Source organism: Anguilla rostrata, chromosome 8 (assembly GCF_018555375.3).
Source record: "Anguilla rostrata isolate EN2019 chromosome 8, ASM1855537v3, whole genome shotgun sequence".
NCBI lineage: Eukaryota > Metazoa > Chordata > Actinopteri > Anguilliformes > Anguillidae > Anguilla > Anguilla rostrata.
In genome coordinates this window covers 15,086,256-15,105,408 of record NC_057940.1, presented here as the reverse complement: position 1 = coordinate 15,105,408, position 19,153 = coordinate 15,086,256, and positions in this window count along the sequence as shown.

Below are 19,153 nucleotides of genomic sequence, written 5' to 3'. Positions count from 1 at the left end.
TTTTTGCCAGCAGGTTCTCAAAGGCTGCTGTTTTTCGGCACTGCATTAGGCAATTCTGCGTGTGGACGTCAGGCAAAAATTAAAGAATACATGCTCGCATTTAGATCAGACATATATGTAACACGAATAAAATTCGGAAAATGTTCACCGCCCTGGGTAGGCTGACTACTTGAACGTCCTTTCTACCTTCTGTGGTAGGTTACGTTACCTTTTGAATTAAGGTTTCTTTGAACTGTGGGATTTGAGAACTCGGGTATAGTGGGACAGTATTTTGTAAATGGTAAATGGACTGCATTTATATAGTGCTTTTATCCAAAGCACTTTACAGTTGATACCTCTCTTTCACCCATTCACACACACACTCACACACTTGCCATGCAAGGTACCAATCAGCTCGTTGGGAGCAATTAGGGGTAAGGTGTCTTGCTCAGGGACACTTTGATACACCGAGGGCGGGGGATCGAACCGGCAACCCTCTGACTGCCAGACAGCCGCTCTTACCTCCTGAGCTATGTCGCCCCCGCTATGTCGCTCTAAATCCTCCTGGAAACCATGAAAAAGCAATTTACTCACTCAAGTGATATTTCTATAGATAATCCTTGGTCTCTACGGCATTTCTGTGCTGAAATTGTGTTGGAATGTATAATTGTTTAAAAATGACAGCCATTCAAACATGGACAGTCCCCCTCCCCCCCCTGTGTTTCGGGCAGGAGTCAGGTAGAGTGGGACAGTGTCATTTTGTGCACTGTTTTTTAGTTGGAAAAGTGTCCCACTCTAGCTGAGAACCTCTGTCCCATTCAAGCTATAGCTGTCAGTTAGAGTGGGACAGTGCTATAAATTTGGTTTTCATAAAATCTAGTGCCAATTTGCAAACATTATTATTATTATTAAAAAAATTATTTATCACTGTTCATTCTAACACCAAAATTAATGTTGTTGCGCAAAAATTGACAGATGCACAGCCTTATCATTTTGACATGGTAAGCACATGCCATTTTGACATGGTAAGCACATGCCATTTTGACATGGTAAGCACATGCCAGCATGCTTACCATGTCATTCAACTGCTCAGCAGATTTGAAAAATGAGACCACATCCACTGCAGTGATGTCACACCAATCAAAAGTTTTATTTTATGTTCAGCACATATACAGCTACAATCCAGTAACATATGCTGTGATTGGTTTGGAAAATTATCACAATATGATAACAATTTGCTTAAGTGTCCCATTCAACCTGATGTCCCACTCAACCTGAGTTCACCCTACGTTTCCTTTTCAAAGGAACACCCTCCCATCAACAGGAAGGCACGTCGTGATTTGATTTCATCGTATCAGCCATAGAATCTTAAGGTAGAAATGAATATCATGCAGCAAGGAGATTTTTATCTTTTCCGTTCACACGTTGTATGTAGACCAATGGTTGCTGATATAGGCAAACATCCAGGTAACCCAAGTAAAGCGATAATCAGACAAACCAACGTGGGTCATTTTATTCACGTAAACCATTATTTTACTACAAGTTGCATTTTTAAAAAATACTGTTTTTATTGCCTACCCTGGTTGCATATGCCATTGTCTTACCTGGTCACTTCTACCAAGCAGGGTTATTGATACCACCTTGTTTTTATGGATGCGATTCTATGGAACTCATTTACATGCATTTGTTTTGCAGTTTTATACAGTGGGTATGTAAAACAAATTAACACACAGACCAGCCTATTCTGAGGGTTGACATTGCTCACAACATCTTGGTTTTTCTTTCAAATCCATGTTTGAAGTTAAGGAAAACCAGGAATGGTTAAGCCTGCTTGAACAGGTGCGTATCACCCTCGTCATTACATGCGAAAGCAGTGGCTACGGAGAATAGCCTACTCCGCTTGAAGGCGTGGGGTCTCGCATAGTATTTGTGTGGATTTAGTACTCAATTGTATCATAGGACCAGTTAAAAAATGTGTGTACAAATGGGGAAAAAAAGTTTTGTAAATCACACACATCCCTCAATTTTCCTTATATGGTGGAATTGTGCATTTTATTTCACTGTTTAAATCGCTGGACAATGGCAGTGAAAACCTGCTAAATAACATAATTGCAGTAAAACATAGTGAAACATAATGGCATAGAAGTGAGTTAAAAGGATTCACCCGGATTTGCTAATTAGCACAATTCTGCCAGGATGTGGAACAATTAGTGAAATCAGCTGGCTGAGCTAACAGGTGGGAGAAATACATGGCAGGACTTTTACTTTCTGACCCATGGACTTTCCAATCTCAGCCATAGTCTCTGGGAGCTCCAAGAGTTGATCAGTATGAAAATTACATTTTAGTGAAATGCTTTTAATCACAGGTGCCAAACTTTAGTTCTGGAGGGCCTGCTTGTTTTTGTGGTGTTCTCAGCGCACGTGTTTCATTTAAGTCACTGATTGGCTACGGAATCTACACACCTTGTTCTCTAGGCCTTAATTGGCAGCTGATTGAAAAGAAAACAAAAACTTGTGGACCTGCAGTCCCCTTGGGATTTAGTTTGACACTCCTGCTTTTAACCATTAGTGATTGTAAGAAAGAGGCAAGCCATGCCCACTGGTTTGTTATACTGTTTTTTACTAATCAAAATGGTAAGAACATAAAACACAATTAACAGACACAGATGTGGCCATGATCTTGTCCTCAACATGAAATTTAGGAGATGACTCTGTTATACAAGACTTTAGTACACTGTTTGTGAAGGATTATGTTACACTGTTAATGATTTATTTTACTAGACTGCATAAAAAAACGTGCACTTGTATGTTGCTTGTGTTATTAACAACTCAGAGGGAAAAAAAGAGAGCTTAATGGATTCTTCTTTGAAAGCCAAATAAAGTCATTGTTATCTGAGTAATGAGTTTTTCCCATACTACTGTTTTTCCCCTTTTCCAGACCCCCTTGGGAGACGTAGTCAGTGTATCCCCTTCATGGCTCCTCATTCAATCCTACAACTAACCCTGTTAATTGCACTCTGTCAATGCAGTGCATGTGATTTTTTTAAACGCACCACTGGAGAAATTGGCAATTTGTCACTCTGAAATGAATTACTGATTTCTGGGTTTCAGATTTGGAACTGGTTTAAAAGATGAGATTCTGTTTAAAATACATTTGGCATCTAGTGTATCTGGACACCCCTTGGTCTGGGGCTGTTCACATGGTTTGGGCTTGGCCCCTGAGTTCCACTGAAGACTAATCTTAATGCTAGAGCATACCGTTGCATTCTAGATAAATTCTGTGCTTCCCCAACAGTTTGGGGAAGGCTCTTTCCTGTTTCAGCATGACAAAGCCCCGCCGAGCACACTGCAAGAGCAATATAGAAATGGTTTGGTTGTGAACGGTATGGAAGAATTAGACTGGCCTCAACCCCATCCAACACCCTTGGGATAAATTGGAAAGCCAGCTGCGAGCCAGGCCTAATTGCCCAATCAGTGCTGACCTCACTAATGCTCTTCTGGCTGAATGGAAGCAAATCCCTGCAGCAATGCTCCAACATCTAGTATAAAGCCTTCTCAGAAGAGTGGAGGTTGTTATAGCAGCAAAGGGTGGACCAACTCCATATTAATGCCCATAATTTTGTATGAGATGTTGGATGTCAGGTGCCCACATACTTTCGGCCATGTAGTGGTCAAGCAAGAACGGAAAAGATATAAAATGGTGTTCAATTTCAATAAGACAACTGCAAGAAAAATAAAGCCACAAGCTGAATAGTTCTCAGTCTTATTTATAGGAGTTCATGTTGCATTACTTTGTTGCATTAAGTTAGCAATGTACAATATAGGAGAAACATAAATGCATTCACCTGATTTATATAAGCAATAGTGCCAGACCTGGCTAACAACGTTCCCAGACCAGCAAGTAAAGATATGAACATCACTAAAGTACCAGTGCAGGTCCACTATGCTAACCAAGAACCAAAGTACAAATTCTAAACACATAAGGACTACACCCATAACAAACCATAAGAAGAAAAACATAAAACCACTCAAATTTAACCTAAATCCATAAAAATACCATAACCTGAGTAAGTACAGTAGTACAGAATGCTACAAGGTGTGAGTGGAAGGGGGAACCAAGATGGAGTATGAAGGGGGTGGGTCTACGGTCTGCGTCAGAAGATGGTGAGTGATTCTGCAGTCCTGACAGTTTCGGGAAGTTCGTTCCAGGACTGTGGCATACTGACTAGAAGAAGCAATCATGCAGAGAGTTGCCTGAAGGTTGTATCATATTTTAACTTGCCAACATCATGTGTTTGCTATTTTCATCTACCCCCCCCCCCCCTTCTCTCTCTATTTATACTCCAACAATGTAGACAAGGGGGTTGCTGCATCTGGAAAATAACAGGTCAGCAGTCATTACTCCATACCAAAGTTCTCCTGGTATTGCAAACCTCCACCCTACAAGCAAAAACGCCCCATCAAACCACAAATCTCCCTCTTAGCAAATAATTAATAAAGGGTTTTTTAATCACAGCCAGGTCTGTACTATGCCATTAGCACGATACACATAATAAAGAACAACTCATATAGGCTCAGCTTCCTCCTCATTAATAACATTTATGCAGACATTGTGTGGGCGGTCTGTCTGGTTTCATGATTGTGATTCCATCAACTTGTAGAAAATGTACAATTGAAAATCACAAGGGGCTGCTGGATGGCTACAGTTAAGGCACCACACTGTGGTTCATAGATGAGCCTCATAGCCTTGGGTTGAATCTAGACCGTGCCAATGGCGACTGTAGCCAGCAGCTCCATAAAGTGACATGCAATGAGATTGCACTTCCCAGGGTTTGGAAGGATTCAGTCAAATAGGGATCCATGATTAATCGCTATATAGCGGCTCCCACTGGATGTTTGAGACTGCATGCGAAAGCCACATATTAAAAGGTCTTCCTCCGACTCTGTTCTGTGCAAGCTTAGTCTACAGTGTAAAAATAAGCATCAGGGTCCCTCCATCAAAATTCAAGGAGGATTAGGTGTTTTATGGGCTTATGTTTCTAATTTTCCTCAAACTTCCCTCAGGCAGTCTTTGTGTATTAAAATGAATGAAACTGAATTTTAGACATGGCATCATGCCTGGCTTCTTTCCCTGCCGTACTTGTGCAGCCTGTGTTCAATCCAGAAAAACTTACAGTATAAAGTACAATATTAGACAATTCAGTACTTGCACCTCAACTAATATTATGTGTTCTCCATGCAAATTACAATATGTAGGTAAGACATGCAGATGGTTAAAAACACACATTATTGAACGAGTGCTATCCATAGAAATGACATTCGCTCACCTACTGCAAGACACTTTACATAAGCCAGTCATCCTGTCTCAGCTTTCTCCTTTTGTGTCGTCCAAAAAATTGATAAAGCAAAAAGAGGTGCCAATATTGAGCAGAAACTGCTACAAGCAGAATGTAAATGGATTTTCTACTTGAAAACATTACATCCAGATTCTTAATGAAGCCTTTTAAGTTGTTTTCAGTTGATTCATCATTTTATCGTGCGTTCCTATGTTTGATATGTTTATCTTTTGACATGGGATGACACTGAGTTTCGGTTCCATGCCCAAAACAATTATATATTAAAAGCTTTGTGTTTTTTAAAAACAATACAGAGGTTCGCAACTGTAATTTTTCTGTTGGAACACTGAACCAGAACAGGCAAAAGACTATATTACATTCAAGAAGACATTACAGCAATATAAAATTTAATTTATCATTCTAATATGAAGTAGCATCCTGCAATAGATTGGCGGACTGTGTAGGGTGTATTCTTGCCTCTTGTCCAATGCAGGCTCCAGTACCCCCTGCAACCTTGCCCAGAATAAACAGGTATAAATAATGTATGGATGTTTGGATACAAAGGAGTTATGTAAGGGTGATATCTATTTCCACAGAGTAGCCGTATACATATCTCCATGAAATGATGAAAAAATGAGACTGAGAAAATATGCCCATATGTGATTTTCTTCCGCTGAAGATGCATCACCAGTATAATGATTTCCAATCATTAGTTAGCGCAGATTACTTTTTTAAGGTATGAATAACTTATTTTATTGCCCTTGTAATAAAAAAGACTAAGATTCTAATCCCTATTTTTCCCAGAGATACAATTATCTGAAAATGTTTCCTCAGTAAAAGGTGGCGATTTTGGATAATCATTCATCATTTATTTCTCAGTAACTGGTATCTGGAGCTTTAGCTTCAGTTTTAGTCTTTACAGATAGGTAAGGAATATCTATATTAAAAATGAATGTATTCTGAGGAACAGGCCAGACAGCCTAGTCTATTTCCCATGAAATGACTCAGCTGGTGTCTCCATGTGTTTCGTAGGAGAACTGTAGATGCCTACACTCTCCCGAATCGGCAGTGGAGTTCACAGCATGAACGTAAGTGTGGTTGTATTCAATTGGCCATTTAAAATTGGGGTGGGAATTGGAGATGCTAAACCCAACACTGGAGGCCAAAAAAATTACTTCATTTCTGTGTATCGCCATAGCTGCTCTGTTTTTCTAATAAAAAGCTTTTCCCCTCACCACACTCATATATAACCCCCTTCTTATCCATGTTATGAGCACAGACAACACTCCTGGAATATGACTATGACAAATTGTAACTTGGGCTCTTGGTGTCAGTGGGTCAGTTTCGTACTCTAATTGGTGATCTGCTTTCTGAGGAATGTGCCTGCTGATCCTTGATATTCCATTACAACTACATTAAATACGTATGCCTGTTTATGTCCATGATTTATTGTTCTTTGTGCATAGTTCTCCCTTTTTTTCTTATTTTTGATCTTTTTTCTAGTTTTGCTAGTTCTATGACCTCGATGTGACTCCCTGAATAAAGGATAAACAAAACAAACAAACAAAAAAAAATATGATGGGAGTGACACCACCTCTTATGCAGTAGCACATGTTCTGTGTGGGACAGCAACTTTTTAGAGTTTACATGGGATGACAGGTTCCAAGCCAAATTAGTGTGGGATGTCGCAATTTATTCTGCACTAACAAGTCATTGAGTGGAAATGGCTTCACCCATCTTGATAATTCCTCATATATTTTGGTTTTTGACTTTGACTCTTCCCCATTTATTTTTTGTTCAGAGCTGCAAATTAACTGCATAGAAGAGAGGCAGCTTTGTAGTGATACTTTATGCAGAAAATGACAGAATCAATTTTCCAGCTAAAGGTTCCCTTCGCAGACATGTTTGAGCTTCCTGGCAGAAAGAACTAGGTTTTGAGTACTTGTTTTACTTCATAATTCCATTGATCTTTAAGCAGAGCCCTCGATGAAAAACCCCATATTATCGAAAAATTCACCACCATATTTAACTGTAGGTATGACACTCGTTTCAACATAAGCACGCTTTGTGCGAAGCCAAACCCACTGCTGCTGTGCATGGCCAAAAAGCACAATTTTGGTTTCATCAGACCATAACAGCAAGTTTCAATCAAAGTTCCAAAGCTGTTCCACAGCAGAATATTATTTTTGTTGTTTGCCCTCTCTAGAAGTTTTTTTTTTCTGGAAACCAAAAAATCATGTTGTCATGGATTTGGAGTTTAATGATAGATCTAGAGACTGTGTCCCCAAGATACAACTAAGTTTTGTAGATCATCAACAGTGGCCCTTGGATTTTTTATTTCTCTCTAGCCTCATTGTGTGTCTTTACATCCTCTACAAGGCCATTTATCTTTGTTCCAGTGGTTTTAAAATTCTTAATTATTTACCAAATAGTGGAGACTGGCATCTTTAGTTTAAAAAAAAAAATTTGTTTGTAACCATTTCCTGATAGACAACAACCTCTCTTATTTCTTATGAAAGTTATATGCCTTTAATCATAGTGTAGGATGGATTTTATATGTGTTGCCCCATATATGTACCCCAGTGAAACAGAAAACCACGGGAAACCACAATACAGTTCCCTTATATTAACACAAACTTTAAAGTGGTATGTAAATACAGATTAATTTAGTTGATTTTTGCATACAAGTATATGTCTTTCTTATCTCAAATGAAATCTCTGTCTATTTTAATATTCACTTAATTTACCTGTGTGACTATTCTATTTCCAGGAACAGGGCTGATGTGAAGGCCGGAAGTGAAAGGTCAAAGTTCAGAAGGTGGACAACTTGGGTTACAAAATCTTGCCAGAGTTTAACAACTTGAAATTACAGCTCAGTTGAATTTTTTTTTTAACAAGTCAGAATGTCGTATTTACCATAATTACAAGCACACACGGACACAGCTTGAAACCACTTCCTGCACACAGGGGAAAGGCATCCAGTCACAAGAGTCATCCAGATGTCTCTGAGACCTTCTATTCAGCGAGTTTTGATTGGAAACGAGAGATGATGCGTATTTGTCATGGTCAGTACTTCGTAATCCTGTTTTTTCAAGATTTAGACAGATACCTCAAGTAAGGAGCCACATAATGTGCATTAAATCACTTTCATACCCTATTATATCAAAGTCTCTCTCTCATATAAGCAAGTCGCTCCACTGGTTACCAATCCATTACGGTGACTGCTTGCAGTCCCTTGCCAAAAAGGTTTACAAGATCAGAGCATGACCTGTATCTGGCCAGCACTTGTCCCTCACTGTTTTCTGGCTTAGCTTCTAAGGGGTGGAATGATCCTTCCATCCAAATATGTAGAGCCCCATCGCTACCCTCTGTCCCCTGCTCAACGTTAACCTTTTTAACACGGCACCATGCTCCATACCGTCTCAACACATCACTGTAAAAATCTTAGTTTAATGGCTGCATATCGGCTCAACACATCACTGTAAAAATCTTACTTTAATGGCTGCATATCGGCTCAACACATCACTGTAAAAATCTTACTTTAATGGCTGCATATCGGCTTAACACATCACTGTAAAAATCTTACTTTAATGGCTGCATATCGGCTCAACACATCACTGTAAAAATCTTACTTTAATGGCTGCATATCGGCTCAACACATCACTGTAAAAATCTTACTTTAATGGCTGCATATCGGCTCAACACATCACTGTAAAAATCTTACTTTAATGGCTCCATACCGACTCAACACATCGCTGTAAAAATCTTACTTTAATGGCTGCATATCGGCTCAACACATCGCTGTAAAAATCTTACTTTAATGGCTGCATATCGGCTCAACACATCGCTGTAAAAATCTTACTTTAATGGCTGCATATCGGCTCAACACATCACTGTAAAAATCTTACTTTAATGGCTGCATATCGGCTCAACACATCACTGTAAAAATCTTACTTTAATGGCTGCATATCGGCTCAACACATCACTGTAAAAATCTTACTTTAATGGCTGCATATCGGCTCAACACATCACTGTAAAAAGCTTGTGCTATAAGGGCCGCACACATGCTTAACACATCCCTGTGAAATCTTGTTTTGGTAGCTACATATTGGCTCAACACATCAATGTGAGCATCCTACTCTAAAGCTGCATGCCTGCTTAACACACCAGCATAAAAATCCACTACTTGTCACATACTGGCTGAAAAACTGAAGCACACTCAATAAAACAAAAGCCTGGACACATTGACAGTACTGGCTCGGCGACATTTTTGTGCTTATATTGTGGTGCCACTGAATAATGCATTGTTATGTATTTCAGCAGTGAGTTGGTACTCTTAAATTTTAGAAAAACTCTGGTGAACTGGCAACTATTTTGTTTTCATTAGTTCGCATACACACTGTTGATATGTCTCAAGTCAGATAAGCAGGCTGGAAATTTCATGTAAAAAATTTTTAATTATAAGGGCACAAACGGCAAGAAAAATAAGTCAATAAATAGAAGAAAAAATACATTTTTCATTTAAATTGATGTTTTTTTAAACTTCAATTGCATAGAAGAGTTTACATTTCATAAATTATACAATGAACTTTAGTAAGAGGCATGTTTTTCCCCCAGATTGACAGGTTGAAAGTGCTGAAGGTTTTCACCAAGAGCCCAAGTTAAAGTTAAAGTTTTGCTCTTAAAATATATATTTAAAATGGCATCTACGTTAAAAAAAACAATTTAACGATAACAAAATAACAATTTCAATTAATATTTTAGTTTTCATTCTTGTTTAACTTCGTATTGTGGATTTTAGCATTGATTTCAACAATAAAACAGTCTTTTTTCATAGCAAGAAATAAATGTATATCCTGAATCCTTATACGATAATTGCTGTGTTGATGTTAGTATTATGTTTAGTAAAACTTAATAGCTCGTTCTAAATAGTTCAGTTTCAGTATAAATGTGAGGTGACTGGTGTTAATTGTCCAAAATTACTCTGCAGTTATTAGTTTCTTATTTACCTACAAAATGGTCTTTACATGTTTGTTTATTGATTTATATATTTAAGTATTTAATTCGACTTAATTACAAGTTCAGTTTTCTTTTTTTTTTAAATCATGGAATGATTTTTTTTAAAAATGTTATCAACAAAAAGATCAGTCCCATGTACATATATATTTTGTAGCATCAGTTGCAATCTCTTTGTGGTTTAATGCGAGTCAAAAGTAATGTGACAGGAAATAAAAATAAATTTAAAAAATAAAATAAATTATATATATATATATATATATATATATATATATATATATATATATATGTATATAACATCCATATTTATTTTATCATTTAAAGATGAATATCAATATTCTTACATAAAAATTCTAGTATGGTTTGACAAATCATCCCAGTTACCTGCAAATGGTCTGTGTCTGACCAAGTTCTGTATTTTGTTATTCCCTTAAAAATAAAACCTTTGATGATGAAAACACATTGAAGTTGTGAAGGACTGTTGCCTACACCCATTAGCCTATGTTAATCAAAGTGTCGTCTTCTTCCACTTCTTCTTCTCATTTTTAAATTATTTTTTTACATTTATTTTTAAATTTTATTTTAGGTATTCATTACATAAAGGGGGTTTGTTTTACCGGTTCGTTTATTCGCTTACATCCCAACCGGTTGAGATACAGGCGGTTAGGACAATAAACGGCATGATTCACCTTCTCTTGCACGATAAAACGTGATGCAAGCCGCATCACTGTTTAGGGGACACAACGCGAGTTTGCATTAATATTTTAACCAATGCATATGAATGAACAGATCAAGGGTAAAGACAAATGTAGCCTAGACCATAGCTTACTGTCTGATTTTGGCTTGCACAACAGGCTATATCTAAACCAGTTTTGGCTTGTGCATATAGCCACATATGTCTCAATTTTAGAAGATTGTGTTCCAGCAGAAGTTTATATTAGATTTTTGTGTGTGTCTCCAGTTGCACATATACTGTAGGGGGTGTACCTGAAATAATAAGTTTTTTAGTCTAACATGATTAAATTGCACTTCATTGCCATAACCATAACTCGAGCATATAAACATGTACCAGGCCAGATGTAATGAAGATAACTTTCTTTTATTGCTGTAGCCTACATTGCTCCTCTACATCTCCGTCCTTCCCTTAATTAACAAATGTAGCTTGATTGAATATAAAAGATATTTTGCATGCTTGTTGAATATGTCTTTGCGCACTAATTATTATGAATGCACACAATTGTTTTATTGGTGAGCTTTTTTAATCGACTGATGAGAACACCGCGACACCACTCAATCATCTGTGCACACATATAGGCTATACACATGCATCGGTGATGTAGTTTCACTGCAATGCAGCATATCGAACAGTCTTTGGCAACTTATTTGATAAGAGTTAACAATAGGCGTAAATGTGTAGCTTTTGTCATTTATTGCGCCCAATTGACTAATTCGACTCCAGGTCTCTCGTAATTTCATGTCATATTTCTTGTAAATTTGGGCTAAAATGCAATTCCTCCCGACCGTAACAATAATATCTTCGGTTACTGTCAATGCATTTTAAGTTAAGGGTCGGCGCTAATGATGAACACCCAGCTGATGAAGACAGACTCCGCTGGAGCTGCGAAAACCTGTCACATCCATTTTGTCGAATACAGTTTCATCGGGCATTTACATACTCCAAGATGGCCGCCCCTTTGTTCGCAGCGCCCGTGCTCTAGCTGTTTGTGCAGCAATCGCGAGGGTCTGTCGCGAGGCTTTTCTGCGACGAACATATGCAACGTTTGGATGTACAGCATTCACTGTCGCTGAATACATTATAAGTACAATATGTTGACACGTCCACAATCCCTTCGCTGTTTACTCGCAATGGTAACCGTGGTATGACACAAGCGTTTCCTTTGATCCCCTTATGCAGTTGTTTCACGCCAGATGCGTGTCAATTTTCCATTTGGTCCCGGTTGCCGTGTGTAAGTCTTCGTGTAAGGATTTAGGTGTTTCCTGCATGCATATACGCCAACCATGAACAAACACAGACTCCGAATAAAACATTATAATAACAATAATAATTGTAGGTTAGGGATGACCAATTCCATTGTTGTATTTTCTATTTTTTCAAAACAATGGACTAGTAGTCAAATCCTTTATCCAGGGTCATAAAAAAATATATAAACTAAACCTTCCAGCACTACTAAAAATTTCCAATAAAATGTATATACTCTTATTCATAACCTAATTTCATTGAGCGTTATGGGCTACATGAATTAAAGTTTCATGTTTAGACCCCCGATTACTTTTGTAATTATGGGTTCGCTGAACCTTCACAGTATGTATCAATGATGCAGTATCATTGTAGTATTGTGGCGTTTAAACATGAAAAACAAACATAGTAAAGACTTTTTAAACAAAACAACTACAATTAATTGATCGTTCAAGTTTTGAAACACAATTTACAAAAAGTAATGATATACATTCTGCAGAGCATGAACGATTACGCAGGTTGCTTTATAATACACAGTAATGTGTCCATTGCCTATTAAACTATCAGAGGACATATGAGTCCAATCGGGACTATAAATACTGTGTAAGTTGATTTAACTGAACATTTTACTTTGTATAGGTACTGATGCGCCAGATCAGAATTTCAGAGCGAACTGACCAGGCCATCGGAGAGAGAGAGAGAGGGAGAGAGAGAGAGAGAGCTGACCATCCAGATCAACGGGCACTTCTTCTCACCCACACAACTTTGTATTATCATTTTGTGTCGACAAATATAGGGTTTAGCCTAACTCGAAGTAAAACCATTAAATAATTATATTCAGAAATAATTCACTTAAAACACTATACTCAGAAATTCTGCATATAGGCTATGGTTGAACGCAATGTCAAATGAAACGGGCACAAATTTCACTTCATTTTTCTGAAAGATCGAGATCATCCGATCATCCATTAGCGTTGAGTTGGAAACAGTGTGATGACGTACGGATGTAAAAACATGCCAAAGATATTCTATAAGTTGACGAGAAAGACAAAGGATATTGTGAATTTATTATTTAAGGTGACCTTTTTAAACAGAAGATCGAGTGAAAGTTAGGGTAGAGTCGGTTTAAATGCAACAGTTTTCGGATTTTGCTCATTTACTGAGGTAACATTTCGCCAAGCACTATAAAATTTTTATTCAAACAGCTTTGACATGTCAGTGGTCATTAGCCGTTTCACGTACGTTCATAACTGAATCGAGTCGGATACAATTTAAATCGAAGTACAAGCAGTTTTATGTTACATTCATATGACCTAGCCAGCATAATTGTAGCAGAGTGGCGGAATAATTGTAACAATAAATGAAAATGCCCTATAATGCGCGCATGGAGGTTTTTTCTGCACATGCTAATATTAATGAATGAAACGTGTTTCCAGCGGTATCGTGAGACCAATCACATCCTCCGATTATCAAGTAAGGGGCTTTATTGATTAAAAAAAGACCCTGCTCAAACCTTGGCGCACAATCAGCTTTATAACTTACCGCAAATTGTGGCAATGTCCAAGTCAATGGGGAAAGCTGATTTTGTTTGTTTTTAACACCCAGGTAAGCTTTAAAAATAAAAATAAAATAAAAACCAGATGGCTATTTCTTAGCCCTTAATCACTTGCAGCATCCAGAAGATGATTCCGTGTCAACGCTGCCAACAAATTAGCTGAACACATTTATCATTAAACACTGAACTAACTTAAAACGTCAAACACGTTTATGAGTATGATTGATTTTTTAAACAAATATTAAACACCATTTAACATGCCTATGTTCTCCCCAAAAGGGCACTATAGGCTACATGTAGATGGTTTTCAACACCATCTATACATCTCTTAATCTGAAGCCCTCTCCATGACCTCCTGGGTACCAACCCTTTCGTTTTCTCTTTAGATGGCATTCTGTACACATATAACAGCAAAAAAGAATGTTTGTTTTTGCAACTCAGAGGCGGCATAATTGCAACAGCTGTTACATTTATACAGACAGGGACAGCATTTTTTTTGGTCACCTAGCAAACTATTCCTGCTAAAACTCACTCAGAAAACCGTACTAACTTTTCAAGGACAGATTACTTTTTTAAAAAGATTTTAAGATTTTAAAAAGTATTATCTGATTTATCGTAAATAAACGAATGCCTCATATCCGTTTATACTTCTGGAACAGATTGTTACTTACCTCGCTCAAAAATAGTTTTTTTTAGAAATATGTCCCACGAAAGTTGTCGAATTGTTCCGTTCTTTTGGCACTTGGTAGAGGACTGAATTGCGCTTTTACAGACCTGAAATTGTATCAGCAGTGTACAAAACGTTATTGACCTCAGGCCCGCCGACGCGGGGGAAAACCGAGTGAGTTGTCCCGGGCCCTGGGTTAAGGGGGGGGGGGGGCTCTAACCTTAAAATAATTTGCTGGAATAATCTCGTGAAATCTAAATCTATGAACAACTTCAAAGCATTACAGTTGGGAATGACGGCATGTCTCAGTTTGTTTCTGTATTTCATCTTTTGCGCACGGGGTCGGGGGGGGCTTTTGAGATAATTTTGTCCCGGGCATGAGCAAGACGCACGGTGGGCCTGATTGACCTTGTTGCATTTATGATGCGTTACATTTATATCTACTCTCCACTAAATCAGTGCGTTACACTTTAAGGAATAATTTGTAGTGATTGTTCAAAATCGGAACGTTTACTTGTATAATGTAAAGCCACTATACTGAACACACATGTTTTTCATTTGCCATAAAGTATGTTTGTGTAACTTTCTTACTATTATTCTCACTATTATTTTGAATAGGTTTCCTCTACTCTGAAGTGGAATATAGGCTATTGATAAGGCACGATCATATGTACGAACGTACGTAGCCTAATGTAGTTGAACTATTTCATTATTACTGTCCAGAAGGCAATAAAGAAATTAAGCTAGCAGAAAACGTTATTGCAACTTTTTGCACCATTTCGGAAGCTATGCTTATTCTTATTATAGGCCTACATAGTGGATACATAACAGGTATGTTGAAAGACGTTTAGGAACGTTCTAAAACGCTGTCACGCATTCACATTTTCCATTCTTCTATACGGTAAAATGTTAAACGGCGTGCTTGCGACACTACAAGCCCACAAGGGCAAATAGTTCTCACAACGTATTTGGCTGCAGTATAGTTCCCACCAAACAGTACGTTGTCCCAAATAGGCTAAAATGGCTCCTACCTTGAGAAACCACATAGGCCTACGTGAAAACAATGAAAATGATTCTGTGGAACTGTTGATCCAACGGCTTCAAACAAATCATTTGACCGACTATAGGGCTACCGGATACGTCATTTTAAAAAATAAGATTAACTGTAGAACCGTGCATTGATGGCAGGCCTTGATGCCTGCGTAGCCAAGTTACCCATATTCGAATATGCAAGTTGACAGTCCTGTCTGCACTGTTCACAATTTCACGAGTCTGTTGCAGTCTAAAATTGGGATGGCAAGTATGCCATCCAGCCAAGTTACGCCTTGGCGGGGCATGCCCCATATTGTATTTTACCTTACAGGATGAAGTTGGCTAAATCCGAACAAGCCAACTTTGTTGCAACGCAGCACTGTGCTATGCCACCAAAACGGGCGATTTATAGTGCTCAATTAAGCTGCCCAAACCAAAGCAGTTATGTGGAAACAAAGAAGCCTAACTGTCTAGAGATAGATGCAATTCCATGCAGCCTGTAATATTCGCTACTTTCATGACTACTCAAACAGTTGACCTCGAGGAGTGCGCTGCATAGGACGAATACTTTTATTTGTGTTTTGAGAAATTATTTCCAACATATGTGCAGTGGGATATTTCTTTAAAATATCGTTTGCGTTTGTCGTACAAGTTATCGTGTAGATGTTTCCAGAACTGGAGTCTATATGTGAGCTAATCATTATATGCTCAGTCGTAGACTTATCACACATGTTGAGCCTCGGGAGCAGGACAAAACGAATTCTGACCAAAGGGCAACTGCAAACTGCAGTGAAATTCAGGTAAACTGCAATTAGGCTGCCGACTTTTGAGCAGGAGGTTAAAAAACCGAGGTACATCCTTACAATGTAAAAAATGTATGGTTTGCACCCTTCAGACTTCAGACATGTGTTTATATTGACTATTTTGGAATGGCGGGTGATTCCATCAAACCGCGCCGTGCCTTCAGCCTTATATTTCCTTACGTTAATATCTTAACGTCCAAGCGATAGAACGTTTCGAATTAATTAATTAAAACGCATTTCATGGTAAACAAATCGCGTCGATTGGCATCTTAAGCCAGCACAAAACCGTGTTTTTTTGTTTTTGTTTTTTACCAAGTAGCAATCTCAACAGTATGGTCAGCGTTAAAGTTAGCCTATTAGCTGCATTACATAAGAGGAAACGTTAACTTCTATTTTTATTAGATAATTACAGATTTTTCTGTAGGCTATGCGTTTAGCGTATTGGAAATGATCACATTGCTATTTGGTAGACAATATGTGCTACATGACATAATGGTCATCATCATAATCTTTCAATAATCATCATAATAAATTAGGCTTCATCAAGCAAAAGTATATTTCATAAATCCGCACGAGGATAGTGTGTGGTAGTATTTCAATTCTATTCTTAGCACTTTGATTCAACCGTTTCATCAATGCAACTGCATTATTTATTTTTTAAAGGAAAGTGAAATCCCTAGTGAGTACAGGCCTACGGAAAATGAGGCCAACCGGCAACAGCCCATAAATAAAAAGTGGATCTAATCTGGATCTATGTCCCTAGCTGATAGCAATGAATATTTTCTCATGCTCTTCATACATCACGAATATTTTTTATTCCCCAATTTTTTATGAAGCAGGGGCGCTTTCAACATTAAAAAGCGACGTGTCATACGTTGCGTCAGTGACTGTGCGTTCCGAACATGTATGACCCTTATTGAATGAGTTTACTTCCGATTCTTCCTTCTACCTGTTTTTGAGTATCGATTCATCATACTACTACAATTGTGGTCTTGACGGCAAGTCACATGGTCAAAATTTTTCGGTGACCAACACAGGCAGTTACCAGAAATCTTGGGAGCCTGACAGTAATGGTCTTATGGGTTGTGATTAAGCTTAACGGAGCCTTCGTTTATGTTTTAGAGCTGGGGTCCCCAGTCTTATCCAGAAAGGGCCAGTGTGGGTGCACACACTTGATCCTGATTCTACTAATGTAGCAATGTTTAACAATGATTCTAGTGATTGATTAGTAGTGTGCACCCACACTGGCCCTTTCTGCAACCCCAGCTCTAAAACATGAAAAACACCTAATTAAGAAAAAAATAACAGCTTGTTAAAATTCTGGGATTGCTGTTGAGGTTGGAATGAAAACCAGCATACACAGGGATCCCCCAGGACCGAGTTTGAGAACCACTGGTCTAGTATGTAATCTGCTGTGAGGATAAACCCATGGCAGCAGTCAAATAAGCCTAATAAAGTTCATTTTATTAAGTACATACTGTATATGCCTACATTAATAAATTAATATAAGCTTTGACAAGATAGAAAACTTAACATATGTGGATCAATCTGCAGCAAATCTGATCTGGTTCAGACATTTTAAAGCAGTTGTTGAGAGTAGGCCTAGATTTCCCTTTATTTCAATCTGACACTAATCAAAAAGATTGTGCAAGTTAGAGTGTACATGCAAAAAGGCAATGGTCTAGAAAGCACTAAAGGATCAAGCTACATAACCACAAATTAGATGTTCTATGTGTATATGTGGTGTTATGTTATATATGTAGGCAGACACAAAGGGTTGGCTGGTGTCTTCTCATATCTTCTCGATATATCTCCTCCCCCCCCCCCCACACACACACACAAACAAAAAAAAAACACAATATTAAAAATAAAATAAATAAAATAAAATAACCAAGTAGTATTCTTCTGAATTTAGAGTCAGAGCTCAGACTGAGAAACGTGACTTGTCACTTGAGTGACCCATGGATTGCATTTCAGGCCCCCTAGTGAACGCCTCTTCAGGACAGTGGTATAACTGAACAGCAGCATACACAATTTGGAATATTTCGGAGTAGGCCTAATAATAATAATAATAATAATAATAATAATAATAATAATAATAATAATAATAATACTTGATATCAGTGCTAATATGTACGGCGTCAAGCGTTAATATGTTCTCCATATAGGCTACTGCAAATACTTCAAAGATGGGCGGCGGTACAATGTATAACGCCTTTTCAGCAATCAGCCTAAGTAAATTATTTTAATCGTGGTCTGAAGAAAGACCCCTATAAAGCTCCCTCAAGCTCTTCCTCCTATGATAGCGAGGGTTTGGAAAAGGAAGCGGTCGGACGGCCGTTTGAATGACTCGCGTGGTTGTGCTCACGTGGCTGTGGTAAATTTAGCTTTTTGGATTGACTAATTATTGTGAAATGGATGACGCCCACCTGTAGACTTCAGTCTCTAATGCTCCTGTCTTTGCGTTCTGCTAGACGTTTCAAAGACAAGGCGTTAGATGGTGCATGTCAGCTTCGTCAGCAACCTATGGGTTTTTGTGATGACATTTTAAAAAATCAAGGAAATGTTAAAATTTATATTGAGCTGTCTTAATGTAGCCTAGGCTACTTTTGGTGACCTTCACAAGTTTCTAATACCACTAATACCACTCGTTATGTGCCTTTCAGTTTTGCTCTGAATTAGGATACAGTGTCTTCAAAAATATTTATCCAGTTCAACAATAAGATTTGGGTCAAAGTTTTTGTGGACATCGAACGGTAAACAGTACAACTCACCGAGAGTGCGTAA